The sequence below is a fragment of the Protopterus annectens genome, chromosome 6.part0, assembly GCF_019279795.1.
Source record: "Protopterus annectens isolate FY-2018-M chromosome 6.part0, PAN1.0, whole genome shotgun sequence".
Lineage (NCBI taxonomy): Eukaryota > Metazoa > Chordata > Ceratodontiformes > Protopteridae > Protopterus > Protopterus annectens.
This window is the reverse complement of record NC_056737.1, coordinates 1917336125-1917356016: the sequence shown is the minus strand read 5'-3', so window position 1 is coordinate 1917356016 and position 19892 is coordinate 1917336125. Positions and strand designations below refer to the sequence as shown.

General features: G+C 40.4%; 1 protein-coding gene across 1 annotated transcript in view; it reads right to left on the bottom strand.

The window, feature by feature from the left end:
* LOC122804983 overlaps positions 1-19892 on the bottom strand; it is an 817331-nt gene that overhangs the window by 644879 nt on the left and 152560 nt on the right. The window lies entirely within an intron of this gene.

Below are 19892 nucleotides of genomic sequence, written 5' to 3'. Positions count from 1 at the left end.
GAGTTTCCAGGTCGTGAGAGTGTTGACACCAAAGGCTTTTTAGGTACCATTAAAGTTTCCTCATATGCAGTCTGGCATATGGAATGAATAGAATGCAAGATGCCATGAACCCAAGAGCTTGCAGGATTTTCCTTGCAGATAACTGGGGTCTGGTGGCTAGTTGACAGAAATAGGTTGTCAGGTAAGTTTGCTTTTCTGGAGTAAGGAATGTCATCTGGGATGCTGTGTCCAGGCTTGCTCCCAGGAATATAATCTTTTGAGTGGGTACTAGTTTGGATTTCTTTTCACTGATAGTGTACCCTAGGGAGGTCAGTCGGTCCTTTACAAAGGCCAGGTGCTTGAGCAGCTTTTCTTGACTGTCTGCCTGAATTAGGCAGTCATCTAAATATGGGTAAATTTGAATATTTCTTTGTCTGCAAAAAGCAATGGTGGGAGCCAGACATTTTGTGAAAACTCTGGGAGCAGTAGATAAGCCAAAGGGAAGCACAGAGAACTGAAAGTGCAGAGATCCTGCCCTGAAACATAGATATTTCCTGTATGATTCCATGATTGGGATATGGAGGTAGGCCTCTTTTAGGTCTAGGGTGGCTAACCAAGCATTCTTGGAGAGCATAGGTAGTAGTTGCTGGAGGGTGAGCATTTTGAATTTTGGTATCACCAGGAAAGTGTTTAGAATGGATAGATCGAGGATGGGGTGCCAGGTGCCCTCTTTTCTGGGTACCAGGAAGAGCCTGGAGTAGAAACCTTGGCCTATTTGTTCTGCAGGAACGTGCTGTATTGCCCTCATAGAGAGCAGGGAAAGGACTTACATTTTGGCCTTTGCCCACTGGTTTGGAGGAAGATCTGGGAACCCTTCTGGGGTTGATAGAGTGTGGAAAGAAAATTTGTATCCCTGGGACACTATGTTGAGGACCCAGTGGTCGCTGGTAATGGTGGCCTAGGTGCTTGCGTGGAAGGAGAGTTTTTCTCCTAGGGGCAAGTGCAGGTGGGCAGAAGGAGGGGGTGGAAGTGGATAGTCATTGTGAGTTCTTACCATGAGGGGGTGGCTTAGCACTCCCTGGTTTTGAAGTAGAGGAACTCCATTGCTTTGATCTCTGCATTCCCTATGGCTGTTGTCTGGAGGGCTGCTTCCCCAGGGTCTGGGCTGAACTGACCTGGAGGGGGCAGGAAAGGACCAGTGCTTGGAGGGACAATGCCTACTGAACCTGGGTGGCTGGACCTGCAGGAAATCATTAACTGTCTGCATAGATTTAGTTTTTTCTTCCATCTTTTTTAAGACCTTGTCTGCCTTGGTGCCAAATAAGTTGTCTTTGTGCAAGGGTGCATCCAATAATTTGGATTTGACATGGTCTGGCAAGGTCTGTTCCTTAAGCCAAGCATGCCTTCTAAGGACAGAACCAATGACTGCTGCCCTGCAAGATGCTTCTAGGGCATCAAAACCATAGTGTAAAGTGCGCTTAGTTATTTCACTTGCAGAATGCATTAACTCTTGTAACTCTTTATTTTCTGCACAAGCAGGAAAAGATGATATTTTTTCTTTGAGGAGTTCCATGGTGTGTTGCTGAAATTTTAGCATACGGAACTGACAATTTAGTGCTCAAATAGCAAGAGTAGCAGAGGTGTATACTTTTTTATCCCATCTGTCTAATGCTCGGGAATCTCTGTCTGAGGGGGTGGGATTTTTAGCAGAAGTTGCTTTAATTCCTTTAGGCCCTTGAGAAATAACCTTAGGGTCAGTTGTAGGATTTTTGAAAAGAAATTTGTGCGAGCCAGGGACTCTATAATACCTGTCAGGTTTCCTGAGAGCAGGAGGGAGTGTGTCAGGAGTCAAACTGGATTCCATGAAAACATCATCCACAACATCCAGGACAGGAAGAATGGGCAAGGGTCGGTGCTGTGGAAGATCTAAGAATTAGAACATATTATGAAGGGTGTATTTTCTGATGATTTGTATAAAAAGAAGTTGTTATATAAAGAAAGTATTTTCATTTTGAAATATGACACTTTATTTCCTCAGTGTCTGAATGTGGAATGCAACTGGAGGCTTCTTATCTGATGAGAAAGCAGTATTAAGTATTTTTTTAATGTTTATTGATTAATTGGTTTAGGCTAATTGTTTAATTGTTAGATGTATTAGGGTATATAAACTGTGTAAGTTATGTGATGTCTTATACTCCTTGAAGGTGGTTGCCGAAGCGCTAGAGGTACAATAAACTGATGTTTTAAGTGGATTCTTCATCTGTGGTCTTCAGAAGATCTAAGAATTCCCTGAGTCTCTTTTTAGACTGAGGGTAGTCCTGGCATTCCCATTGGAAATGCTCCCTTAAAGTATGTAAGGTTTCCCCAAAGGAAAAGTCCTCAGGTGGAGACACTGAAGAAATGGATTCCACTGCATCAAAATCCTCATAAGCAGAGAGGGGTTGCATGTCTTCATATTCAGATGCATCAGTGTCATTGGACTCCTGTTCAGATAAAACTACTAGGGACAAATCTCTTTTTCTTTTGGATGGGGTAGTTTGGCTTCCCCTGATCAGCATTATAAGGTCTTCCGCCATTTTAAGCATTTGAGACTGAGGCAAGGAAGCTGGGGCCTGAGATTGGGTCGTCGGTTTCTTGGGTGTGGTTTGTACCCTGGGCCTTAGAAACTCGATAGTTTTCGAAAGAACGGTAGAAGCAAAAGAAGTTGTTGGTCTGTGGTGAGAAACGGTAGTGCGAAATACTTCATTGGAAGCCAGTGCCTGCGCAGCAGCTCTGGACCCATCCAAGGTAGAGACAGCCACAGGATCCTTAGTCGATGAAGAGTTTGGTGGCATACCAAACTCCGAAAGGGTCTCGGTAGTGGCCTGCGAATCCACAGAAGCAGACATCAGGGGCTGCGAAAGCGGCTCACTGAGGACCAGAGAACTGACGACTAGCTTAACGGAAGCATCGTCGGTAGGTTTGGACCTGTGCGGTCTGTCACTGTCTTTATCCTTATGTTTTTTCAGATCTGCTGTCGGATGGCTTACTGAAGACATATTGGAATTCGAGGACTGAGAGCGAAGATATATAGCTACGATAAGGATGATGTATAGTTCTGGTGTTGAACAAAGCACAAAATGACAGCGAGGGACGTCGTGGTCTGGGCCTAAGCAAGTGATGCAGTAAGAATGAAAGTCTCGGTGTGGTATTAGCTTTCCACAGGCGAGACAATTGTTAACTTTTTCTGACATCGGTTAGAGCAAGAAAAAAGGATCCCCAATGGGGTACTTAACTTTAGAAGATTTCAGCTTCAATTCAGACAATGAAAACTCAGGTAGCGGCTGACCGGCACTCGTGCAAACTGCTTTTGCTTCAGGCTCCTCTGCAAGAAAGACTGATGTAATGGCATTGGCTGCCTTACTTTATACCACTGATGACCTGACGTCAGTCTTGAAGCGACAGCAACCAATGCAGAAATACTAAGCCTCTGGTATTCGGGCCGACTGAGGGCTACCCTGGCAGGGATAACTCAAATGTGATGACTGCAACAGTGAAACACGAAGAACATCATATATTATAAAGCACTTTTTACAATGACCAGGACTGTGAAAGTTACTGGCAAAATTCCATTGCTCAGCATGTTTGTAATGGCATTTCAGCCAAATTCCTACACTGCAGAATGAATTGCAGTTAAATATTAGGTCATTCAGTCAGATATTTTCTGATTAACACTTCATCCACTCAGCATCAAAAGATCAACAGTTTATCCCAGAACTCAGTCGGTACAAAGTACAGAAATTAATCTTGGATAAGATGCCAATACCACATGGCAGGCCATCTCTCTGGGCAATGTGAAGGATCATCAATTCATTTATGGTGTGTCTTTGAGATGTGGGAGGAAAACTAAAGTGCCTGGTTAAAAAAAAAATAAATAAAAGCCACAAGGACACAGGGAAGGTATGCAGACTCCACAAAGAAGGCTCATCAGCTGAGAACAAAACTGAAGATCCAGATGCTGTGAGACAACAATGCTATTCCTTGTGTCACTATGTTATCCAACTGTATTAGGTCATCATCGTCAACTTCTGTTTTTTTATTATTATTTTATTTATTTTTATTTTACGTTTGTTTACTGGGAAATTCCGACTGGACACAGGTCCATTTTCAGCGGAGGCCCAGGAAGAAAAGCTCCAGACAAAACATAAAAAAAACAGGTAAAGTATGGTAATCACGTTATAACATAGTCCGTGTCCAAATACACATAGAATAAAGCTGAGACACATTGGATAATAATTTTGTACAGTATAGTAGACACAATATACATTCTTTACATTAATGTCGATGGTACATCTATATAATCACATATACAAGTGTTATTACTTATCATGGTCATATAAATGGGAAGTATCTTATGCTACAGTCCTACACTTGGGTTAATATAAGCCAGGAGGATGTTAGTGGGTAAGAATGGTAAGACAATGTAATAACTGAGTTAAGATATTACTAGTAGTTTTATCTAGTTAAATCCACTATACACAACAGCTTGTTTTTTGAGGAGACCAAGGAGGGCTGTTTGGTTAAGTGACTTGTTCAAAGTTGCATATAGTTAAATGGAGACTGAGGGAATCCAACACAGGAGTATACGACAAAGCTTGTTAGCAACTTATAGTATTCATTGTGTGGGTGATTTCATTGATCTGTAGTTTACTGATATTTCCTTTGGCAAAACTAACCCATTAAAAGTAATCCATTCAAAAGGAGAACTTTTTCAAAGATTAAACAAAACAGCATTTGTGTAGGTGACAGAACACTTTACACACATTCCATGCTGGGTATAGTGCCCCTTGTAATCCTGTACTATACAGAATAGACTCCAAAATAAGGTTCTTTAAGGAAAAATGCCATTTTCCTCAGTGTTGCAACCATAGTATACTGAAAGAGCCCCCCCCCCCCCACACACACAAAGATATTTCTATCAGTTTGAATACCGGAAAATAGTTTTTCTTCCACTTGGTGAAAGAAGTCTGTGGCTGAGAAGGCAGCTTTCAGTGAATTAGGTGGGGCACTGTTTGGTGAATCTCAGTTTGGCAGACCATCTGTCTAAGATGGCATTAATAAGTGTGATAGTGGTATAATGAAAAAGCTGTATGCTTTATTTAGTTGTGTCCGATTGGCTGTATTGCTACATGGATGTAGCCTTAAAGAGTTGCTAAAACAATTAGAGATAAGGGTGACTTTATTGTCAGGACACTGCTCATATTTGGTAATTTTCAGATGTTTGAGCTCAAGAATTAAGTGGAGAATGTGTGATTATTACACAGATGGGTAAGAGCTGGCTTTCATGGAAGGGCTGGATGCATTCTGGCAAACAAACCAAAATTTGTGTTTTCCAGATATATCTCTGCACTGGATTCTTGTGGCTCCACCTTCCTCAGACCACATTTCAAAGGCAGATGCAACCATGCAACAAGCATTCACTCTTCACCCCATCCCCAGTATCCACGTCTCAGCCAGTGAGACCTGCTGTACCTGGAAATACACAAAGCATCAGGAGCTTCTGTCTATAACAAAGTTCCAAATTTTTGGAACATTTCTTTTTTTCTTTCTTTCTTGAAGCTCTCACTGGACCAAAATACCAGCATGAAATATTTTATAAAATTACAAGTAGATTACAGAAAAGATAAACATTATCAGTGTTTAGACTAAAAGACATTTGTTCCAAACTGCTGAAATGAACTTACGTAAGATCACATAAAACTAAAATTATACATAATAGAAACAGAAGTATGTTCAAGATTAACAAAAATGTATTACATATAGTAAAGCATTACTTAGTACTGATCCAGTCTGTAATGAAATGAAACATTTATACCCCCCTGCCAGCACACAAACCACTGACAAGAATAGTAGCAATTAATGTTTTGTACTTTTTCAGGAAACTACCTAAGCTAAGTCTTTCATTTAAATTTTTATTGCATGTTGAAGTATTTCAGAAGAAAACCACAGACAAGAATGTTGCATTGAAATACAACAGCTGTCATCCTATGGATACTCTGCAAAATAAACCAAAGGGGCAATTTGTGTAATTCAAAAGAGAAAGCAATGAAAGGGGCATTGCTGTGTGGCATAGTTACTTGGTTTGTAATAAAATTAGAACACATGCCTATGATTTAGGAAAGTTAAAAAAGGACTGTGGACACAATGTTCTGTATACCCAGGAAAAGCATCTAAACAGTACATGTGTTTCTAATACTATCTGTGCTTTATGTTCTACTTCTCATTGCTTCAGTAAAGAATAAACTTTAATAAGATCAACACAATTTGGAATTTAAACCAGAATTTCATGAGTTCGGTATAAATGCTCCCACATGGATAGTCACTGGTGCCAAAACAGTAAGGGATGAGTGCAACATAATATAAATCACTGAAAGTCAAGACACATTGTCTAGTATATTGTATACCTGTGGCAGCCATGTCTACTATTTTTATTTGCTTATTTCTTTTATCATACGCATCATTTATTACAACAGAACTATGGTATGCTGGACGTTTGCTTCTGAAAGTTTTTTTCTTATAACCTTGTTTCAGTGGAGACCTGATTTAATGTTTATACTGACTGTGATTAATTTAGCCATTACATTAGGAAAATTTACTACACTTTTGCAGTGGTTAGCGTTGTTGCCTCACAGCAAGAGGTTAGCTGGTTTGATCCTTGGCTAGGGTGCCTTCTGTGTGGAGTCTGCATGTCCTCCCTGTGGTTGCGTGGGTTTCCTCCGGGTGCTCCGGTTTCCTCCCACATCCCAAAGACATGCTGTAGGTGGATTGGACACTCTAAATTGGCCCTAGGTGTAAGTGCATGTGTGTGTGCCTTCTGTGGAAGGTTGGGTGCCGGGCTGCCAACTCGACACTGTAAAACTCCACTGCCAATCATGAGCGGACAGGTGATCTGCTGTGGTGACCCCTAACTGGGAAAAGCCAAAAGAAGATCCTGGGATATTTAACATCCACCATAGGCTCAGACATATGGGACTCTTTTAACATCTCTTCCAAAAGATGACTCTTTCACTTTCTCACTCTGCACTAATTATTTGGAAAATAAATCCAAGGATCTGTTGTGGGATAAAACCATAGGCATCTAACGTTTCTAGCATCAAAGCCCTGTTTGTTATCTGCTGAGTCATTAACACTAAATGAATAAAATAATTTGTGGAAAAGAAACACAAATCTACACAAGTGAGCATTTGAATGGCACACAAATGAAAATCTAGGAAATTATTTAAGTACCCTGTCTCACTGTGTCTCTCATCTCACACACACACACACACACACACACACACACACACACACACACACACACACACACACACACATGCACGCACGCACACACACACACACACACACACACATGCTGATATATATACATGTTCATACTTAAACACACACAGGCATGCACATCTGCAAGCAATAAAGCCTGACAGGATGCGTGTTATTGGAGAAATAACAAACTGTTCAAGGGTGTTGTGAGGCCCAACACCACAGGTACAGTTAGTCTTTACCTCTGAGAGGTCCATTATTTCAGATTTTTATTTACTTTTTTATGCTTGCTAAACAGCTGCATTTAGTGAGCATAAACAAGATGGTAGCTGTTTCACTATACCAGGTTCTCCTTGTACATTAATACCCTGTTGAAGAATGACTCTTCTCCAAATGGGTATTGCATTCCAGGTCCACCCATTTTCTAAGCACAGTAATACAGTAGTAGTTAGTGTTCACAATTTGCACTCTTGTAATTCTGGTATTGTACAAGTAATTGACAGAAATTGGGCTATGCAGTTTTAGGTCCTATGGTAAATATTATATAGTAAGTTTTATAATGATTGCCTTATTGAATGAGTTGAAAAAAACAGATCAACAATTAACTAAATGCTCTTGAAAATTTCCCTCCACCCAGTCCCCACTAATACAATTGCTAAACTCCTCAAAAGACTTAAACCAACCACACTGGCACTTGACAATCTACTTGCAGATTTCCTTCGGATAACAGCAGAAGCTATAGCCTATCCTGTGTCCATTCTCATAAACAGGTCAATATCAGAATGTAAAGTACCTCACTCATGGAAAATATCACATATTATACCAATGCACAAAGGGAGTAAGTCCCTTGAGCTTATCAACTACTTCCCTATTGCAATTCTATCACCTTTATCAAAAATATTAGAGAGAGTAGTTCATTCCCAACTGATGCAGTACCTCCTAAAAACAACCTGTTATCCATATCACAGCATGGCTTCAGACCTTCCCATAGCACTACCACAGCACTACTCTCATTTACCAACATTGTCAATCACCATAGAAACAATGGACTATTCGTATCCTCGATATTCTTAGACTTATTGAAAGCCTTTGATATGGTTAACCATAGTATGCTTCTAGAAACTCTATCTTCCCTTAACATAAGCTCCTCCACCATATCATGGTTCAATAACTACTTATCAGACCATCAGCAGGCAGTTCTATGGCAAGACCAATTGTCCACCCTATTATCAGAAACCATAGGTGTCCCTCAAGGGTCCATCCTAGGTCCTTTGCCATTCTCACTATTTACTAACCAGATAGCTTCATCCTCACTCTCTGCCTCAGTAGTGCAATATGCAGATGATACCACTATTATATATGCCGCCCCCACCCTACATGAGCTAAAAACCATAACCCAAAATAACTTTTCCTTAGCAGAAGCATGGTTCACTAACATCAAACTTATTCTTAATCCCCAAAAAAAAAAAAAAAAACTCATTCTCTTTAGCCCTGGTAGATTTCCTCCACTAAACAATGATTTTACCATAAAAGCTAAAGATAATATACAAATCACCCCAACAACACACACAAAACTATTAGGTGTAGAAATTGACAATAATTTAAAATTCGATATACACATAGCCCAAACAATTAAGAAAGTTAACAAAAAGCTTGGTCTCCTTTACAGGGACAGACAGTTCATCACTAAACATACCAAAGCCACTATTGCAAGGACTCAACTCTTATCCGTCCTCCTTTATGCCTCCCCTATCTTAACTAACCTTTGCCACACCGAACTAAGCAAAATGGAATCCTGCTACAACAAGATTGACAAGTTTGCTACTGATGCTTCTCATAGATTCCATCACTGTCTAGCCCTCAAGCAACGTAATTGGCTTGAGTTACCTCAACTACTCCTACTCAACCAACTCTCAATAGCTCACAAGCTCTACTACCTTCCTGACAAACCCCAGCACTTCAGAATCTAATTCACCCCTATACCACCACTAGAACCTTAAGATCTAGTTATCAGAACCACATAAATATCATCAAACATAAAAATGATGCTGGTAAATCTCTCTTTGCCTGCTCCATTGCCAGAACCTGGAATTCACTCCCAAGCCACTTAACTTCCACCACCTCCACTGCCCAATTTAATAAACTTCTGAAAACCCACTACTTAAATAACTGGCATTGCTCATGTTACTCCCCAGGTTAAGCCATACCACTGCACCGTTGCTAGGATTCTGCTAAGGATCAAATGGTTGCTCCCCACTTCCCAATCTATATTTGTTATTCAATGACAAGTCCTCTAAAGCTCTGGTTGACTGTTCAGCCAATGTTATGTTCTCAACAAATCTTAGAAAAAAAAAAACTTAACATAACTCTCATTCATTCATATTTGTATGGAAATGACTTACTATCAGAAATTTAGAAATTGTTAATCTCTGCTAAGTATGCTCGATTGTATTCTTAATATGTACAATGTTATGTTTTCTTATATGTTGCCATTTTGTCTCCTTTGTACTGTATTAGTATTTGGATCTTTTCTCCCTGGGCCTCTGCTGAAAATGGACATGTGTCCAGTCAGACTTTTCCAGTAAACAAATGTAAAAAAAAAAAAAAAAAAAAAAAGATAAATGTCTGCTTTCCTTCAAAGACAACATAGAAAGTATGTGAAACTCTTATTTTCTGAAGTTTAATCTCTAAGAGTCTCTTATAAACATGAAACATAATGTTTCAAAAGCTGAGACCTTTTTCTGTTGAAAATTTTTGAGCAACTGATTTTGTCTCAGAGACGTACATCTCCTGAAGTATCTTTGTCTTTTGGCTTTTCCCGGTTAGGGATCGCCACAGCGGAACTCCGGTCCGATAATGATTGGTAATTGATTTTTACGTGCCGAGTTACCAGCCCTGACGCACAACCTTCAACGAAGGTACGCCCATTCACGCATGTCTCCACGAAGAAGACGCTCTAGCTGAGAATCGAACCGGACAGCGTCTTACTGTGAGGTGACAACGCTACCGCAGCACCATTATATTTTTAAATTAAATCTGTTATTTCATGTCTGCTAGCTGTATCAGTTTTGTTTTATTTTAGTGAGACAAATACATAATATGCAAAACTGTGAGGTCGTTTTTAGAAAAGTAACCATATTTCTTTGACTTGTGAAATAGCTTTGTATGCACTATGTTAGATTTTCAAAATGTTGCTAAATGAAGATTTATTTTGCATGTTTCAGGTTTGTAACTGGAGGTACAGTGTTATTTATAACTTAAAAAAATTCTAAAACAGACATGGTAAACAGTAATCTGCTTTGAAGGCAAGTAGCTGTCTGCTAGAGACAGAAAGAGAGACATCACAAAAGAAGGAAAATAATGCTTTCAGAGTATGGGTCACAAGTGTATCCTGCATTTGCAATTACCAAAAATGTAAAGGGATAAAGAAAATAGAAATTATCATGGCATAATGTAGAAATACAGTCCAGCAGGCAGAAATACAAAAACATACCAATCCTGAAAAACCTTTCTGGAAATGTTTTACATAGTCAGTTACTGTCAGTCTTCATGCATTCTTTGTTACTTACAACACCTTTTTGTAATTGTCACAGGAACAACATGGGATGGGAATATTTCATATTACAGAATGTTTCAAGAATCTAAAACTATGATCACTAGCTTGTGAGCCTGGGTCAGTTAAGTAGTACTGTAAATCATTGGTTAAGATATCCGTCTCCCAGAGGCAGAGAGGGTTTTGAGTTGAGTTCTTACTTCTAGTTACTTTGCATTGCCAGTTTTTATGTTCTCCCCATCTTTCCATGTGTGTATAAGTTTTCTTCAGGCTTTCCACCTTCCTTCCTAAAAAATGCAGGTTGGCTGACAACTCTAAACTTCCCATAATTATTGTTTTTCTGGTCCAGGTGATGACAGCAAAGGGTCAGAGACAAATATTATACATTTTCCTTATTTAGAAAAAATATAACAATTACACCAGACTGCACAGCTTGAGTAGAATGGAAGATGAAAGAAAAAGTTAACTTTATAATGCAGAAAAATTAAATCATGCTTGGTATTTTAGAGATGGGTGACCTCCTCAGTTAGTAAGCTGACTGCTCAAACATCAAACGGCCAGCACAAGAGGTTTGCTAATTCCATTACCTGAAAAATGTAAAAAATATGGAGTTTTAAAATACCAGTCACTGTATTAATTGTCATATTGCACTGTGTGAAAAGGGGTCAGAAATTCTCATTTTTAAGGAGTTTCATGAAGGTTAATAGAAATACCCTGAAACCTGAAATAATTTCTTCATGGAAAAATCTTTAAAGATAACCAAACAGTTTTGCTAATGTATAAAATACGACATTTCATTTGCACTGACAAGAACTGACCAAACACACTATACAAAGCTTTCCTTCCAACTTGCTTCTACTGAGATAAAAAAGTTTGCTTTGTGTCAGCCCATGATAGCAATGCTAGAGTTCCTCCCAAGTAAGAAAGTAAAATGTCCTGCTTAAACTTGAAAAGGATCAGATACTGAATACATAGGATGAAACAAGGGGACAAAATGAAGAAAGAAACTCAAACGTATCTGGACGTTAACAAATAACAATGTCTGTCAGTTAGTACATAGGAGTAAGGCTCTGCACTGTTAGCAATCTGTTCCCTGTACTCAAGGGTACAGGGTTTGATTCCTACCACCTCTGTTTTCCTACTGTGTGACTCTGAGCAAGTCACTTGACAATGCAGTGCTCCTGGGTTGACTTGTGTCCAGTTGGCTGACCTGGCTGGATAACAAATGTACTAAAAGAAACATTTCTGATGCCCTGCAAAGGACAGGCTTCATACAACTGGTATTAAAACCTACCTGGGAAAAGCATTATGAATTGGTGTTCTCCAATTAATAGGTACAGAGTCCATACCTCTCATCCTCTTAGAGCAAGAATTCTGGACGAAACCAAAAATATGGGGAGAAAATTCCCCAAATCAGGAACAGATTTTAAATATTGCTCTTATAAACTTAGAAAATTGAAACACAATGTTTGATTCTTGGCTGGAGCACATGCTCTAAACACAGCCTCTGCAAACAAACAACTAGGTCTAGAAGACAAGCCTGAATATGGACAATGCCGCAGCTACTACCTGCACTACTTAGGCAGAAAAACACTACAGAAATGTTTATCACAGCAAAAAAAAAAAAAAAAAAAAAAACAGCAGTGAGCCTTTAAATGAAAGTTTTAAACAGATAAAGGAGAAGAAAACTCTAGAGAATGCTTTTAACTGCAAACAAATCAGTTATATGATGCACTCCTTGGCAGGAAAACAGAACAAACAAACACAAACAGATGTTTAACAAATGGAGAAAATTTACAGTTAATGCCTCACACACAGTGAAACTAGCTAGAAAAGATATAAAAACAGTGTGACAGTAAAACCCTTATTTATCACGCCTTGTGAGGCAGACAAGTTTAGTGCAACCATGCAGATTAGCTATAAAATACAGTAAAAAGTATGCAGGGGCAAACATACCATTCCGCACTTCTTGGCTACCTGTTTAAATTGCAAAAAACTATCCTCAACCTTCTCTTAGAAACACTACTTCACTGCTAAAACACTACACATATATACTACATATCTCTCCGATACTTACCGGAGTTTCATACGTAATCTCAGTCATGTTCCGTTCTTATTTACTATACACAGAGCTATTGGAGAAAGGGCACTGAGCAAAACTCTGATCTGTGATATATAACATTAAGTATCCTGTATTCTGCTTATTTTTACTAGTTATTGCTTATTATAGATATTTATAGCACGTTTATTGTCTGCTGCATACTTTTTACTGTATTTTATATCTATAAACTAATCAAAGGCTGCACTAAAATTGTCTGCCTCACAGGGCCTGATAAATAAGGTTTTTACTGTCACACTGTTTGTACATCTTTTCTAGCTAGTTTCACTATGTGTGAGGTATTAAATGGAAATTTTCTCCATTTGTTAAACATCTGTTTGTGTTTGTTTGTTCTGATTTCCTGCCAAGGAGTGTATCGTATAGCTGATTTGTTTGCAGTTAAAAGCATTCTCTAAAGTTTCCTTGCTCCTTTATCTGCTTAAAACTTTCATTTAAGGGCTCACTGCTGTTTTTTGCTGTGATAAACATTTCTGTAGTGTTTTTCTGCCTAAGTAGTGTAAGAAGTAGCTGTATCATTGTCTATATTCAGGCTTGTGTTCTGGGCCTAGTTGTTTGTTTGCAGAAGCTGTGTCTGAGCACATGTTTCAGGCCATCTTAGTTTAGCAAAAGCCATTTTGCATTTCGGTGAGAGTGTAGTGTTTATGGTCATTGGCTGCTTGGGGCTATCTGGACTACGGCTTGGAGTAAGCACATCATTGGTTCTTTCGAACTTTTTTTAAAGTTGTTTCAGGTTTCAACTTTCTGTTACTTAAGAAGTTACCTTGTGAGTGTTTCTGCCATTTCACACAGAGCTAATTGCAGGAAGGGCACTGAGCAAAACTCTGATCTGTGATATATAACATTAAGTATCCCGTTTCTTGCTTATTTTTACTAGTTATTGCTTATTATAGATATCTATAGCACTTTTATTGTCTGCTGCATACTTTTTACTGTATTTTATAGCTAATCTGCATGGTTGCACTAAAATTGTCTGCCTCACAAGGCCTGATAAATAAGGTTTTTACTGTCACATTGTTTGTATATCTTTTCTAGCTAGTTTCACTGTGTGTGAGGCATTAACTGTAAATTTTCTCCATTTGTTAAACATCTGTTTGTGTTTGTTTGTTCTGTTTTCCTGCCAAGGAGTGCATCATATAACTGATTTGTTTGCAGTTAAACGCATTCTCTAGAGTTTCCTTGCTCCTTTATCTGTTTAACGCTTTCATTTAAAGGCTCACTGCTGTTTTTTTTTTTTTTTTCCTGTGATAAACATTTCTGTAGTGCTTTTCTGCCTAAGTAGTGTAGGTAGTATTGCAGAGGCTGTGTGTCTGAGCACATGTTCTAGGCCATCTTAGTTTAACAAAAGCCACTTTGCATTTCAGTGAGAGTGTAGTGTTTATGCTCATTGGATGATTGGGGTTACCTGGACTATGGCTTGGAGTAAGCACCTCATTGGTTCTTTTCAGCTTTTTTTTAAAGTTGCTTCAGGTTTCAACTTTCTGTTACTTAAGACGTTACCTTGTTAGTGTTTCTGCCATTTCACACAGAGCTAATCGGAGGAAGGGCACTGAGCAAAACTCTGATCTGTGACATATAACATTAAGTATCCTGGTTTTTGCTTATTTTTACTAGTTCTTGCTTACTATAGATATTTATAGCACTTTCATTGTCTGCTGCATACTTTTTACTGTACTTTATAGCTATAAACTAATCTGCACAGTTGCACTAAAATTGTTTGCCTCACAGGGCCTGATAAATAAGGTTTTTACTGTCACACTGTTTGTAAATCTTTTCTAGCTAGTTTCACTGTGTATGAGGTATTAACTGGAAAATGTCTCCATTTGTTAAACATCTGTTTGTGTTTGTTTGTTCTGATTTCCTGCCAAGGAGTGCATCATATAACTGAATTAGTTTGCCACCCTCCCTCCCTATTGATATCCTGTTCTTATACCTGGTGGCTTTGCAGTTGTCCGCCCCTACTGTAAATTTGATCTAGGACACATCTCCCAGTCTAGTGTCATTAGCTCATTCTACCTAATACAGAAAGAACATTTAAGAAGGCCAATCCACTTAGTTTCTTAACCTTGAATTATCTTCTGCTCCTCCTTTCTCCCTTTCTACTTTATTAAAAAAAATTCTAAGCTTGTTTCCTGCCTATCCTGTAACTAGTCTAGTCCAGATACAGATTTGCTGTATCCAGGACTGTTTGTAAGCTTCTGAGCCCCCCAAGCCTTTCTGTCTTGGAGTGAAGCCTTCTAAGTTATCAGTGGGAGTGATAAGCACTAGGTAGCCTATCTACCACAAGACGCGGTGGTTTCTGCCCCAGAGATTGTAGTATATTGGCTGTTTGGGCAGTTTTTCCATATCTTTCAACTTTCTGGTTTAAAAGTCCATGTTTGAGCTTTTCCCGCCTTTGCTGTAACTAGTCTAGTCCATTTACAGATTTGCTGTATCCAGGACTGTATGTAAGCCTCTGAGCCTACCAATCCTTTCTGTGTTGGAGGGAAGCCTTCTAGCTGATCAGTGGGAGTGGTAAGCACTAGGTAGCTTATCTACCACAAGAGGAGTGGCTTCTAGCCCAGAAATTGTAGTTTATTGGCCGTTTGGTCAGTTTTTCCATCTCTTTCAACTTTCTGGTTTAAAAGTCCACATTTGCGCTTGTTTCCCGCCTTTCCTGTAAGTAGTCTAGTCCAGATACAGATTTGCTGTATCCAGGACTGTTTGTAAGCTTCTAAGTGGTGCCAAAGTCTGCTTTTCAAATGTTCCCTTAGATCTACTAGTTCTACCCTCTCCTGCACTTTTACTAGCTTATTAGTCTAGCACTTTACCAGACTTCTTGTAGCAAGTATTGTAGCACACAAAAGTGCTGCCAGCACTAAAGGTTCTACAAGGAAACAGCTCCAGTACTTATTATTAATGCCCACCCCTCCAGGCATGTCTAAATGCCAGTTCCCTGTGCTTTCTCCTATTAACCTGGTAAATCTGGGCATCCCGAAGCAATGTATCAACTGCCTCATGTACACTGACAACCTTCTCCTCTTACCTCCCAACACTCAGACTTGCGAGAGATGAACTTATATAGCCAAATTGGAAGCCACACACTCTCCAGCCAAGACCGGAATAGCTGGTCAAGAGGAGAAGGTCAGCCCTTGCACCACACCACATGGAACACATAGCCCTCGAGAGCACACACCAGCACTGCCTTAAAATAAAAACACAAAACGCACACCCACCTTCGTGGAGGCTCTCAATAAAAATCTACCCAAACAGCAGAGACCTCCAAGGCATAAACACACTCGACCACCACAACACAACACTAATCATGAGACATGTAACTCTCCTAAATAGTGCAACACTCAACCAAAGACCTTAAGGCAAAATAGCACGGCCAACACACAAGTCAAAGGTGACTCGATAGTGAGGCACATTGATGTCCCACTCACTAGGTTGAATAAGGAGAAAGTAACAGTCAGCTGCCTGTCAGGGATCAGAATCTGCCACATAACGCATGCACTCAGGTCCCTCACCAACAGCTACAAATATGACTCTGTCATTGTACATTTGGGTGTGAATGACCTGAGACATTCCTCCCTGGACTACATGAAAAGACACATGGAGGAGCTCTTAGATTATGTAGCCCAAGTGGGTATGACCCTAGCCCTGAGCAGCATCTTACCATCATCCAGAATGATACCACAGTACAAGCAGAAAATGAATGATTTTAACAACTGGCTTAAGTTTTTGGTGTCATTCTAAGGGGATCCAGTATCTGTCTGCCTGGGATGACATGACTGACAGACCTCGATGCTTTGCCAGAGATGGCCTACATCTGTCACCCCTGGGCTTCCGGATACTGGCCAAGGCTCTTGCCACCCCTATAGTGCCTTTTTTAGGTGGTGTTCCAAAGACCAAATTACCACCATAACAGCTACAAACAAATGCAATCTGAGGGTCATGGTGCTCAATGCTAGAAGTCTAAATCTCAAAATACACTTGCTCAAAGCACTGCTTAAAATGGAGAACATCGACATTTGTGTCCTAACAGAGACCTGGTTCAAGGCAGCAGAAAGCACCCTGCACTACTAGGCTATAACTCATTCCACACCTTTTGGCCCCAGAACATGGACGGAAGCTCCAAAGGCAATGGTGTTTCCATATTCATAAAGGATGCGCACACCTCCAGACTGGTAGCCCAACATAACGCATCTGAGATACTTCAGGTGCAGCTAACATTGAGTAAGACAGCAATTCAGGTTGTAGCCTGCTATAGATCCCCAACCATATCCCAAGAATCACACTCCATGTTCCTAAGCACCTTGGAGAATATTAGGGTCCAACCTAACACTCTCATACTGGGTGATTTCAACTACCCCTCCATTAACTGGGAAAACTACTCATGTACCAATACACTTCCCAAACGTTTCCTGGAATTCATTAATTCCAGTGCCCTGGACCAGATTGTTCTTACCCCCAATAGAGGTAGCAACATCCTTGACCTGGTCATTACTAACATGGGTGACTGTTGCTCTACACCAATAGTCAACTCCTCCCTGGTTAGATCCGACCACAAACTAATCACCTTGGAAATCCACCACCCCCCGCAAAGGTAACCACCATGAAAAACTTCTCCAAAGCTAACGTTGGCCTCCTAAAAACAGAGGTGGCTAACTTCAATGGCACCCATGCAAATGGAGATCAGTTGCATGACCGCCAAATCATACACCAATGCACTGTACGAACACATACACAAATGCATGGATCTCGCCATACCCAATAGAACCAAGACGCTCTCCTCCAAAAAAAAAGGAAGCCAATCTGGTGGTCCCCTGCCATAAAAAAAACTCTACAACAGAAGGAAGAAACTGATGTGGAATAAGGTGAAGTCTCAAGACTGGAAAAACTCCCTTATCAGCCTCAACAAAATGTTGAGATCCCTCATCAAATCCTCTAAAGCTAGCTATGAAAACAGAATTGTAACAGATAGTAAAGACAACCAGAAGGCCTTCTACAGTTATGTAAAGAATATCCATGGCAATACCTAGATTTGCTCTGAGCTACTGCACAATGGTACCTCCTATACTGAGCCAACAGATATTGCCAATATACTGGCCAACAGATTCAGTGACAAGTTTACCCTCCTCCTCCAAGGGACCAGTCATAATACCAGTAGATTGCCAGGCACCCAGCATTACTGCTGCACAAGTTAAAACAGCACTGTCCAAGGCCAAGAATACAGCTTCTGTGGGACCCAACAATATCCCTGGCTGTGTTCTACATGAACTACAGAGTGAACTGGCACCTCACCTGTGTGCCCTGTTCAATCACAGCTTCACCTCAGGCTTTGTCCCTACCGAATGGTGCACTGCTACAGTCATCCTTCTCAACAAAAGAGGAGCAACTACAGACCCTGGAAACTATTGCCCTATTAGCCTGATGAGTCTGATATACAAAGCTATGGAACGCATCATCACAGACCTAATAAACAAGGATATAGGTAATTTCCAAACTCTGGATCCCACACAGTTTGGTTTTGTGAAGGGTATAATCATGCCTGCTCAACTTGGTAAACTTTTTTGAGTCAGCCGCCAGAGCTGTGGATGAAGGCAATGTGTTTCATACAGCCTACCCTGATCTGGTCAAGGCCTTTGATACCATTCCCCACTCAGGAATCATAGGATACCATTCCCCACTCAGGAATCATAGAAAAACTCACTAAGCTAGGCATCAACCCTTATATCACTAGGTGAGTTGCAAACTGGCTCACAGGTAGAACCCACAGTATGAAAGTAGCTGACTCCAAGTCAGACTGCTGACCAGTCACGAGTGGAGTCCCACAGGATTCAGTCCAGGGTCCTCTCCTGTTTGGTATCTACTTCTCTGTAGTCTAGGTCAACAAGAAGGGACTCTGGCTGACAAAGGTCGCAGATGATTACAAGTTGGGAGCTATTATTATCTCCCCGAGTGATGTTGATATCCTACAGAAAGGCCTCACTGAGACCAACAACTGGAGTCAGAACCATGGCCTTAAGCTCAATGCCAAAAAATGTGTCATCATTCCCTTTGGGAAAAACTTGGTTCCCATGAATTACCACACTGATGGTAGTCCTCTGAACACAGAAGGCATTATAAGACATCTGGGAACACAGGTTGACAGCAACCTCTCTTTTGACCACCACATTGCCACTGTGGTCAGAAAGTCCTTCTATGTGGCACATCTCATTATTAAGGGTTTTGCATCCAGGAAGAAAGAGGTCATTATCTCCCTCTATTCTTCCCTCATTAGGCCAGTCATTGAGTACAATGTCCCATTTGGCATGTACCTCACTAAACACCTGCAACAACTGGGGAGGCCACAAAAGTACCTCACAAAGAGGATACTAGGCCTTCAACATTTGTCCTATATGGACAGACTAAAAAAACTCCAACTATTCTCTGTCTCATATCGCCTACTTAGAGGCGATCTTTGCTTGACTTACAAAGCTATGTCTGACCCAGCTCTGCTAGAAATGCTACAGCTAAAGAAATCTCAATCCCTGTGCAGGATATTATCTATAGACCTCAACCTCATTACCACAAGCAATAGAACATGCTGGAGGGACAGGTTCATAACCCAGAGACTGCCCATGCTATGGAATAGACTTCCCATACATATCAAGCAGAGCACCTCACTGGCCCTCCTCAAGAGACATATTGATGAGTGGATGGGAAATAGAAAATTCACCCCTGGGATCACTCCAGTGGGTTTACTCAACAGAGTCACTGGGAACTAAGGTCAGGTGGCATGATGCCAAGGTAATTCTATGGGCTAGGCTTGTAAAGGCTCCAGGGCCATTAGCCTAGTACACACCTATGACCCTATGAACTACAACCTAACACATCTTAAAGCCACAGCAACCAATTTGCACATCATCACAGTGTTTACACAGCCAACTCAACATTCATGCCAAACAATGAAACACAAATCTG